Here is an 11,924-nt window from a genome sequence, read left to right as displayed (position 1 = left end):
CTCCTCCACAAGCACACAGGGCAAGACAACTCCTCATGCTCTTCAACCACATGGACAGGTTTTCAAGGAAATGCTCCACATGTCAGGTGAAAATGCCCTGTACCTCCCCTCAGCAGTTTTGCAGACCTTGCACAAGTTCTGCCACCAGCTGCTCTCATCTCCCAGAACTACAGAGCCAACAGCCCCATCCCCACAGCCTGTCCTCGGCTCTGTGAAGTCTCCTGCTCTGAACATGCCTTCCGTAGAACCCCTGTGGTTTGGAGACATCCCAAGTGGGCAAGAGCATCAAGAAACCCAGCTGGGCACATGTGTAAGGATGTCAAGGCTCACGACTGAGGTATTTTGATGTCAAGGGAAATAACAAGCCTAGGTAGGGCTGAAATGCCTCCTGCAGATAGGCTTGCAGTGCCTCTGGGACAGGACCTGAAGCCAATAGGGCCAGAGTAGCCTTGGGTGTCCCTGACCCTTCTGACGGGCAATCTCAGTTTTCAGGCAACCCCTTGTTTCTGCTGTGCATGGGGACTGCAGAGTGCAAGGGAACTGGGCCCATGGAGCGAGGGTTTCCAGGCCAGGGCCTTTTTCTGGTTTTTCAGGAAAATCCCTGTGCCCAGTGGGTGTGCAACATTAGCATCCAAACTTACTCTCAGCCCAGCAGGAAGCAGATAACTAAGCTCAGGCCAATATAGACTCAAAACACCAAATGCGGTATCATAGCTGGTGTGGAAGGATCTTTATAGCTGGGTCTTTGAACTGACCAAGCACTGCTCATTTTCCTTGGCCAAAGGGGTAAAGCATGGATTTCCAGACTACAGCTGAAACTGAGAGGGCTGCTTCATTGACTGTTCTTTCTGAATCTATCAACACCTTCTGCTTGCCTTTTTGGATTTGGTTTTTTTCCTCCTTACCTTTGCTCTGCTCGGTGGCAGTAATGTGGAAAAATAATTTCTGTGAGCCAGATCTGGAGCTGTGTAAAGCCCACAAGGCTAAGCTGATTTAGAGCAGTTTAGGACCTGGCTCTTCTGTAACAGCTGAATGTAGGAGTCAGGGGGAATTTAATTAACTTTGAGCACCTGATCAAATTTCAGGCCTAGCTAATGAACGTGTTTGTACCTGACCTTAACAGCAATTCTTGGTACATAAATTAAAGGATCCCAGCAAGATCTGACAGGCAGTTTTTTGCTAGGGGTTTTTTTTGGTTGTTGTTTTTTTTTCCTTTTGGAAAGAACAAGGAAACTCTTCCATCATTCAGGATGTCTCTCATCAAACATCCCCTTACCATGAGCTGGAAACAGATACACCTCCATTCTCCCTTTAACACAAACATATTTACATCCCTCCTATACCCTTACCTTTGCCAAAGATTACAGAATATCACTTCATACCAGCTGGGCTTCAGAGAGGTCCTTCCCAGCTCTGGAGCAAGAATCAAGGATGCTGCTACCACAGGTAACGTTGCTTGGCTTAGGTGATGCTTTGCAAGCCCAGAGAGGAAAGGAGGGCCTTGCCGTGCCAATGGCTGTGCTGGCACCACTGTGAATGTGGCATCTGGTGTCTGGGGACAAGCATTGCCCACCATCCTGCTACCACCCCACTGGCACAACTGACCTTTGAAAGCAGAGGATGAGCACGAAGGTCTCTGTCTGCCTGGGCAGGCGCAATGCACGGCTGCTCCAAGACCCAAAGAGGGCCATCGCATATTTGCATCCTTCTTTTGCTGTTTCAGAACCAAAACAAATCCCTTGGAAGCTGTTGGGGAAAAGCAGAACAAAACAGATCTCAGTACAGCTTGCTGATCTGAGACACAGCCTGCTTTTGCCTCTCTCAGGAAGCTTTGTATTCCCAACGGTTGCTCAAGCCAGCTTTCGTCCTCTGCATGGTGGTCCCTGCTGTTCTCTCCTGCAGCAGAGCTGCCTGGAAACACTGCTGCTTTACCTGTTTCTGTCTCTGTGCTGCCCCTTTTGGGGAAGAAGCGTGGTGGCTTTTGCTCTGGACCGTTTCACAAATGCAGTTTGCAGCATGATAGCAAGGGGAAGGCAAAGTGCAATGTGAGAGGAAAGCAAAGCCAGCTTAGCACAAGGAAACTTGCACCCTCCCTGAAGCTCATGGGGAAGACGCATTTGAGCACAGCTGGGGACGACCCAAGAACAACCTCAACACTTGGGCAATCCACATGCTAGGAGTTGGCGGCAGAAAGGGGAGAAGAGGAATAAATCCTTTTTCATGTAGCTTTCAACTCCACAAGAGCCATTTTGTTTTGCCACCCCTTGTGTTGGACAGCACAACTTGCAGCCACTCTTCACCCTGACACTGTGCATCCCCTCCACTTGCTCCAGAGGGCAAAAGATGGCAAATTTGGCCAAGGAGTACATACAGTAGATCTTGAAATGAATGGCCACCCTTGGAGTCTGTGGATGACAGGACACTGCTTTCCTTCCTCTGCAGCAAGGAAGACAGCCACGAAGAGGGCACAGAGATGGCACTAAAAACAACCTTGAAAGCCTTAAGAAGGGAAAAAAGAGCACAGCTGTGGGGAGCCATTTAATTCCATCTCCTCATGGCTGGGGAATTTGTCGCTGGCAGGACACACGTCAGGCAGCCCTTGTGCAAAGCTCGTTTTGCGGCCGTTGCAGTTTGCTGCAGCATTTGCAGTGATCTCAGCGGTAACCGAATCCACTGGTAGTGCTTCGCCATCCCTAAATCCCATTGGAGCCAGGCCCATAAATAGTTACGCTGTAGTATGCAGCTGCATACAGGGCAGGAGCAAATGTTCTGCATAATGGCTGTTGGCTCTAATCAGATTAATGGGGGAGTTGATCACATTTCCACCATTTGGCCGAGTTTTATTATAGCTACCTCTGCTTAAGGATGCTCCTCACTGGTGAAGGGGAGACCGCAGTACTGCCAAACAGCTTCCTGCCTTGCAGGAGAGACCCAAAGCACCTCCTAGCTGCAGAGGTTCACCCCATTCTCAGGAGCTGTTCTGTAGGACTTTGACACTGAGGTGCTTCTCCTCCATACTGATGCTTCCAGTATTGGATAGGAAGAGACTGATCAGATTTTACAAGTGGCTGAAAAAATAGGAGAGAGGGGGAAACCTCAGAAGACAAAGTCTAGGAGACTGCGAGAGGGTCACCATAAAACACGAAGTTTGGGTGAAAGCCTACCCTACATCCAGGGATACCCTTGCTAGGAATTCATGGCACATTTATCGCCATGGGAATGAGGACAAACCCCACCTGGGTGGCAGCTACAGCAAGTCCCATCCAGGTGAAAGCTGCAGCAGGATACAGCACGGCAGTGCCCAGAACAGGGCTCACCACCCCACCAAGCTCCAGTGCTTAGTATTTACAAGCTTGACAAATTCATCTGCAAGAAGCTCGGCTCTGGACCACAAGTAGGAAGCTGCCAGAAGTAGGAAGGACCAGTGGAAGCATTTGGGAACCCCAGGGGTTCATCACCATGGAGGATAAACTCCAAGGTGTTTATAGCACCCAAAGCTGGGAAATACCTCGTTCCAGCAGGGCTGACCCCATGCTTTACAAGCATACAGAGAAGACAGACCCTGATGTAGGGATCCCAAATGAGTGCAACTGTGTCTGGGTTCTGGGAGCACACAGACCCATTTAAAACAGGACAATCATCTTCCTTTATCTTTCCCCCTCTCTTGTTATCTTCACAGTATCAGTAGTTCCAATTCCCTGGTTTTCATTGGCAATAATCTCATTCACTCAATCCAATAACCACTTACCCTTCCACTGAACAGTCTATGTATTCAAGTGTTGAATTACTGCCTTGTAAATCTGAGGTGCAATGATATTAGCACTTACTTCCCATATCCCTGATTTGTAACAGGCAATATCAGCAAGGGGGAAATAAAGAGACATTCTCCGTAACAAGAGAAAAATGGCCCGATATTCTTTCCTTGCTTTTCTCACTCGAAGATTTAAATATGATATGAGCTTTATAATAAAAGGGCCTGGTTTGGGACTCTTCCCAGATTAACATTTTTCAAAACCTATAGTACAGTGATCACTCTCCTACACTTGTGTCTTCCTTTCTAATTACACTGAAACAGCCCAAAAGAGACAGAAATAACACTGAGAGAATAGAGAAATATGGACAAGCAAGGCAAATCCTTAAGCCTCACCTTCTTAGGAAACCAGGCCAAGAAGAGTGAATCATAGTACCTGGAGTATGGAAGTTGCAGCCAAACTATTTGGCTATTAAATGGATTAGATACACCTGAACAAAACCCTTTAATGATCCACATGCAGCTTTGATCTTCCTTAGATAAAAATGAGGGATAAAGTCCCCAATGAATTCCACCATTTGGAAAAAAAACACCTGATGGCATCACTAGCCTCAACATGTTTTCTGCTGTAAAAGGTTCATGCCATGCTCAGCGCTTTAATAATTTCAGATGACAGAAGTTTCACGTGTCATCCTGCTGCTACTTCTGATCTGAGCAGGAGACGCGGTGTCTACACCAGGCAGATCGTTCTTCAGGTGTGCACCACCAACTCTCCTCTGTCCGTTCAGCTCAGTCCAGTACCTCCACACCGCTTTTGAAGGCCGCTTTGGGAGCTCCACTAGGAACTGGGAGAAAGCCTCCATCCACTTGGGACCGTCGAAAGGTTGGACTCAAGCCTACAAAGTCTCTCTGTGATGCTCTGACGGTTCTCTAAACATCGTAATTTCATCAAAAGGAAAGAAACTTAGAGAACAGGGTCTGTAGGCGATGTTCAAAGGCTGCTCAGGAGAGACGGCTCATTCCAGTGGACGTGCCTTGCCTTGGACTGGGACTCAGCAGACAAATCTCCTTCCTCTGCCTGCAACTGCCAGGCTGGGGCTCCTCCAGGAAGCCATTTGGCTGCTCTCTGCTTTGCTTTTCTCCCATTTCTTTTGCTCATTTTTCAGCATTTCTGGAGCAGGCTTTCTCATTATTTCTAGGTGTGAAAGATCACATAGCAACTCCAGTTAGAGCTTGAAATCTGAAGACACTTCTTTTGCATTTGCCGTACTGCAAATAGTAACATTTTCACAGCACTTTCAAGATGCTGGAAAGCTGCTGAGGAAGAAATCAGTACCTACAAAAACCGAACGTACCAAAATAGAACTGAAGGCAATGCAAAATTAATACTATGTCTCCAACATTATGCCTTCCAAGTCTTGTGAGAGAATATCTGGGGGGGGAAACGTACCAAAATAGAACTGAAGGCAATGCAAGATTAATACTGTGTCTCCAACATTATGCCTTCCAAGTCTTGTAAGAGAATATCTGGGGGGGGGAAAGTCTTTACAGAAGTGCTTCGTTTCTCAGATGAAGGAACATCTGAATTGTTTCTCCTGATTAACCCATTATCATCACTCTCTGATACTGATTATTCTGTGTACTTCGAAGTCAGGAGGTGCTGCCGTGGCAATGAGATGAGCCTTGGCTGGATTCAGAGTCAGGAAGAAGGCAGCATCCCACATCTCACGGGCAGCTGCCAGCCCTTGTGCTGTGTGAGACTCCCCTCTCCCTGCCTCTGGCCAGGCCTGCCAGCTCGCCTACATGGGGGAAAGCTGGGCAGACAACCCCACTGCTCCCAACCAGCATTGCCAAGGCCTGGAAGCTTGCAGGAGACGTGCTCCGTGAAGGTGGGTCACTAGACTGGGGTGGAATATTATTTGTTATGATGTGCATCACAACCCTGTCCTTTGCCCACTTGCAAGCCCACCCCTTATGAACTCTGAGGAGTACACAGCCCACCAGCAAGGAAACTGCCATTAGCTCTTTAAAAGGACCATGAAAATCTGAGGTGCTTTACTTAACCACTGCAAAGGTCATTTGCCTGCATGGAAACAGAGCTATAATGAAGGGTACCACGTTTGCTAGCCAACACTGTCAGAGAGCTATTAAAAAATGGCAGATCTTTTGGCCATCTATCCTACAGCAGCCCAGGCACTGCGAGAGCACCACTAGCTGTTGGGCATATTTTCTTCAGGCCCAGCTAAATCACTGGACGTAACCTTTAGTTATGACACAGGGCTGGGAGCCTTGCGTGGTCACAGATTTAGGGCTGGGAGAAAAGACAACACAGAAAAATCCAGCTGGCAGTTTCCAATGGCCCTGGGTATATCAAAAGCTCCATACTTCAGGAACATACAGAAGGTGGGAACAAATGCATAAAATAAAAAAAAAGGCATACTACAAGTCTCTTCTGACCCTGAAACAGGGAGCTGGAAACCACGCTGAATTGTGATCTTCTTAAAGTGAACTGGAAGTAATTAAATTCCCCATATCTCTGCTTTCCAGAGAGGCTGAGGACCTTGCTTGCCTCATGACAGCACTGGGATGGGAATTCAGGCCTCATGATGTGGCCACTGTGCAGACCTGTCCCACCCCCAGACCTCAGAAAGGAGCGGTGTGCCAGACCCCTGTGAACTGTTTCCATCAATGCCGCATCCAAGCATTTGCAGGCGACACCACTTCAATGTGCTGGGAACCAAAATCCTGTTTGTATATATTCTCCTGGCTCTTCCTACGCCTTGAACCCACTTCCCAGATTGCCTGGCTGTATTTATGTCTTTGCTTTCATCCTCCTCATACCATTGTTTCACATTAGGTTCTTTTTCTCCTTAATTTGAACCCTAATCATGCAACACACAAAGTACAGTGTACTACACATTCTCGCAGCCCCAGAGACATCATTAGAAGCAGACGTAGCTATCGCTCGCTCTTTAAAAACCCATCTGTAGGAACGGATTTTCAAAGTGAAATGAGTTGAGACACCTTGGAGGATGTTCAGCTTAAAAAGCCATGAAAGGAGGCCACTTTTTTTGTTTTTAAGGGGAGAGCGTTCACCACTTTTTGAAAACCCAGAATTGGCGTCTGAAAATCACTTGTGACTCCTGAAATCCTTGGCCAATAAATAACAATTACCATCCTCATTACTGAGCAAAGGATGACAGGGAAAGCGGGTCTGCATCAGAGCACACAGAGGGGAAGAGCAACCCTCAGCCGCTGAAGCTGCCAGCGTGTTCCTCCTGGCAGACGTCGTCTGATCCCAGGAGCTGCCACTGCCGCTTTCTGCTGGGCTCTTCTCTTCAGCTGTCTGATCCCGAGCGGCAGCAAACACAGCTCCTCTCCTCGCAGCCAGCAGACAGACCATGAGAGCGAGCGTTCACAACCCTGCTGCGGCTCTGGGATCCTCCTTCCCTTTGAAGGGACAGGACTGGGGGACAAAACGGGCTTGTCGAGTTAATCAGGAATTGGGGAATGTCAGTTTTGAACCCCACTGTGAACACAGCACAGCTGCTGAATTAGATGTGCAGGGTTCGGGGGCAAGGTGCTCTTCAGTATTCACTGCCCTCAGGAAGAGAAGCAAATGTTACCCAGGATTAGCAGCATGCTTGCATTAAATGTTAAAGCCCACAGCAGACTGAGAGATTTTATTACGGTTCTTTAAATACTGTCAAATTGGTAAAAACACCACACAAATTGAACGTTTCAGAAGGGGAGGTAAAAACTGCCTCCATAATGGCTACAAAAGGGAACGGTAAGAAATTTTAAAAAGAAAAAGAAAAAAAGAGTGATGCAAAGAACATACAGCGGGGACTGCATCCACACTGGAAGCTTCCCTGGGGACATGTCTCCAGTGATGCTCTGAAGGAGCATAAGCCCCATCTAATTTTAAAGACAGCTAGAATCTCAATTGATTTCAGATCATAAGAAGCACAAACGAGAGAGAGAGACTCCCAACACAAACTCCTACCAAAAGCAGCAGGCACAACAAGGATATTCCAGCCTCAGACCTCACAGGCTGGTAACTATGGCACTATTAAAGGTACAGCAGCCCCCCCATGCTCCAAGCTATGTAATAAAAGGTGTGCTGAACTGACATTCAACTCGGGAAGAGGGAAAGGGAGGCACTGGCAGGAGGTTGCTAACGTTACAGCACTTCTCGCTCCTTGGGAGACGCATCCAACAAGGTGATAATCACAGATTGCCAAATGTATTGATTCCCAGATCCCTCAATTATCTCAACATGATTTTATCGTAAGAAGAAACGTGTACGCTTATAGCCAGGAACAGCGTTGAAACTAGGAGATCATATCTTTTTATGTAGCTGCTATACTAATGCTAAGCCCTCAAAAGCTTATAACTTAATTCTAAGCAATCTCCCTTGCCCCTGCCAATTCACTTAAGCACATAAGAGAAGAATTAATAAAACATCTTCGTCAATCATTAGCGGCGTGTAACATTCACAAGGGCAAATCAACACACACAAAACGATTTCACAACAGCTTCTGAAGGAAAAGCACTGGCTCGTGTTCTCTGCAGCACACACCGTATTGTGTTAGTGCTAGTTTCAAATATTCAAATGTTCAGCTGAGCTGTTTACTTTCGACATCTACCAGGAAACAAAACCAACTCCATGTGCCCCACAGGGCATCGGCCACAAAACACATCACTGGTCAAGAGGAGCCAAAAGGAAACATTCACTGGTACCCACCGGGCAGAGATGCCCCACAGCAGCAGACCCCTGCAGACAACGTGGGTACCCAGATCCCACATCCACAGCACGGTGCCTGCCAGGGAGCATCCTGGCACACCCCCCAGGAGGCCAACACCACCACAAGGTGTTTGAGACGGCAGAGGTGGAGGAAGCTCCTCTGCAAGGAAGCCACTTTTATTTCATTTTACCACGTCAGCTGCCAGACACCACTGAGGTTACGCTTTCTGGTGACACTACAGGTCACTATTGCTGAAATAGCAGGGGTATGTCAGAAACTAGTCTCTCATTTCCACAAGAGAAATGAAAAGCATTTCCTTCATGGATAATGCTGTTGTATGCGTACTGAAAAAAAAAATACTACAAAGTACACACGTCATTTTCTATATCACTTCCATTCTGTTGAAATTACTTACAGTCTTTGCCACAAGTCTCCACCAAACCCATTTACTTTACAAACGTTTTTCAAAATATTTGCTCAAGGCTAATCATGAACTTGTTACAGCAAAAGTTTTCTGCCAGCATCACGTTCTGACAGCCAGACAAACGAGGCAGGAGATAAAAAATACTATGTGGTCTACTTATGTATCAGAATGGCCCAGATTTTAAACTGAGAATAGTTGCATTGACCCATCCTTGGGAAATCCAGAAACTAAAATCCATTTGCAAGAATCAATTGGTAAATCATTTCAAACATGACCATTGCTAAACGAAAAGGGTGGCACAACTAATTTAGAAGAAGTCATGAGGTTGGAGTTTGTGTCAGGCAACTCTCTCATCCCCCTTTCAGGACCTGATCTCCCCCCCAAAACTACAGAAGTGAAGACTTCTTAGGCTCTGCTTAACACTGCCATTTAACCTGTTCTTCTAGAAACAGTCATCCAAATCAGTTTTGTCACTTACTACTGCTACAGGTCCAGCTACACTTGTGTGATCCAAAATTTCTCAAGGAGAGAGGTAGAAATAAACTTATAAGCAAAAGGGATTAAAAATAAAAGCCACACCTGCACACACACACACACACACACACACACACACACACACACACACACACAGCAGCCCACAGCCAACTGCTGCAGCTCTATCAGCTCTAACAGAGCTGCTCGGGAGAAATGAGTTTGGGACAAAAGTATTTAATAGAAATAACAGGCATTTCTGAGCTACCTTTGGGGGTAGCAGTCCTCACAAACTATGTCATCAGCCTCTCGCTGGCAGCTTGAAGTCATCTCATGTTGCAGAGCAGCTGACTTTGACAGAAGTTTAACAAGCCGGAGAAAAACCCTCAGGGCTGGCTACTCAAGCAGAAGCGGCTCAAATTGAAGCCTTGCTCATACGGTGCTCTGTAGGTGGACCTCTGAAGTCCTGATGGCATGCATCGTACGTGAAACTGCAGCTTTGAACAGTGGTTAAAAGAGGTGGAGGCAGAGGCAGCTTGCACTGCGCACGCGAAGCTCTCATAGGGTGTTTAAGGTGCTCAGTCACTCCCTGTGCCCAGAGGGTCGCCCCAAGGGGTCCTTCAGCCACTGTGCTCTGACATCTACTCTGACCCCACAGGATTCCCAGGTCCCAGATCCAGCAGCACCTTCTGTGAGTCACTGTACATCTCCTGTTTAATCCTGTGTAGAGTGAGGGAGCACGCCGAGATTAACATTTTATGCAGTGCCTAATCTTTATGTTTAAAACCACGCAGCGCCCCTCCAGGCCCGTCAGCTAGCGCTTTCCGTGTTAAAGAATCCTACCTGGTGGGATTTGAGACGCACATCCTGCCCCAACTGCAGCCCTTGCCAAAGGAGCCGGGCAACGGGAGCAAGGCGCAGCCCTGCTCCTGCGGATTTTGGTTACATTTAGCAGGGACTTGCATTTCAGAGCCTGGTTGCTCAGTGATCTATAGACTGACGCTTGTGCAGAGGAAACTGAGGTGCCAAAAAAACGATCAAAAGCTTTACAAGACAGCGGAAAGCAAGCTGCAAAGGGCGCTCGGGTGACACTGTTTCTTCCTCAGGGAATGACAGCGTTGGGAAGGGGAGCTGCGGGCAGTCCCCAAGCCTGCTAGGAAGCAGGCACAGCCTCGGGAAGCTGCCCCCCGCCCCCATCAGCCCTCCTGGGGCAAGGCGGAGGAGCGGGTGCTGATGGAGATGCTTGCGGGCTCTCCACGGAATGCCTTGTATGTCGCTGCCAGTTGCTGGGGGACACTGACATCGTCTGGGACAGAATTAGAAAACCTTGAGCAGGAGGGCAATGCGGCACAAATGCTAAGTCAGCCATAGGCTATATGTGGTGCACCAGTTGGTGCCTTCTTTCCCCTTCCTCAGATACTCATTCCTCTGCCTTCTCCTTCAGCACAGTTTGACTTCAGCCTACACTGCCCCGTGACTGCTGTGTGTCCCTGGCTCCCTTTGGGCTACCAACACCTTATGCAGCACTTTAAGGAGCCAAGAGGCAAAGCCTCCCTCTAAAACACACCCAGCACCTCCCTCGAGCCAGCAGAGCCCTTCATTTGTGCACGTAATCCAACCTTTGTGCCATTATTTGATGCTGTCTCCGGCATTCATCCATCATCGCCCTGTTTCCCACCACCTGCAAATCCCATGGTGCCAGCTCTGGCTGTCTGCTGGTCACATTCCTGTGAGGTGACACCTCCAGGTCTCTCTTCTGCACAAGTTTCTACAGCTTATCAGGATGTCCTGCAGCTGAGAGTATCTTGGGCAGCAAATAGCTTGGCTTTTCTGTGTAGAAAGTGCCTTGCACACGGTGAGCACTGACAAACCCAAATCACTGGTAGATTAATTAGGCACCCTGTTGCACACAGTCAGCACTACAGCCTGAAGCTGAGATCTGGACAGAGTTTGCTGGCAGCAGGTCCCTGGCTTGTTGCTTTAAGACTGTGGTGAAACGAGCAAGAGTTAAAGCAGACAAGGGGTCCAACTGAGGCAGCAATCTCTCCTTTAAGGGCAAAACCACATGTTTAAGAGAAGGCACAAGGATCTCCACAGCATTTTGGTGTGGAAAAATGCACCCGGTCTCTGCCAGTTCAAGAACTGTTTAAGCACAGTGAAATGGATTATACATTCCTTTCAGATTTGTTATGAATTGTAGTAACTGATATTCTTGATAACTGCCTAAATGCCCAGTTCCTTCCTGCATCTTACCAGGCTCTTGGCCTCAAATAGTCCTCTGGCAAAAAGTTTCACAATCAAACCAGTGTTGGGAAAAACATCGTTCCCATGTATTAGTTTTGAATTTCGCTGAACCTCTTTTGCTTGTGTTGAAAAGGCTTCTCCATGAACTTCCTTGTACTTCTTGTCACTTTGGATAACGGGCTCACTTCCCACTTATGGGCTGAATAAAGTAGGTGGTTGTACGAGGGCACAGCTCCAAACCATTGCAGCCTTTCTCAAAACTCATTGATTGCCAACTGGTACACGT

Source organism: Mesitornis unicolor, unplaced genomic scaffold (assembly GCF_000695765.1).
Source record: "Mesitornis unicolor isolate BGI_N332 unplaced genomic scaffold, ASM69576v1 scaffold6244, whole genome shotgun sequence".
Taxonomy (NCBI): domain Eukaryota; kingdom Metazoa; phylum Chordata; class Aves; order Mesitornithiformes; family Mesitornithidae; genus Mesitornis; species Mesitornis unicolor.
This window is presented reverse-complemented; position numbering follows the sequence as displayed.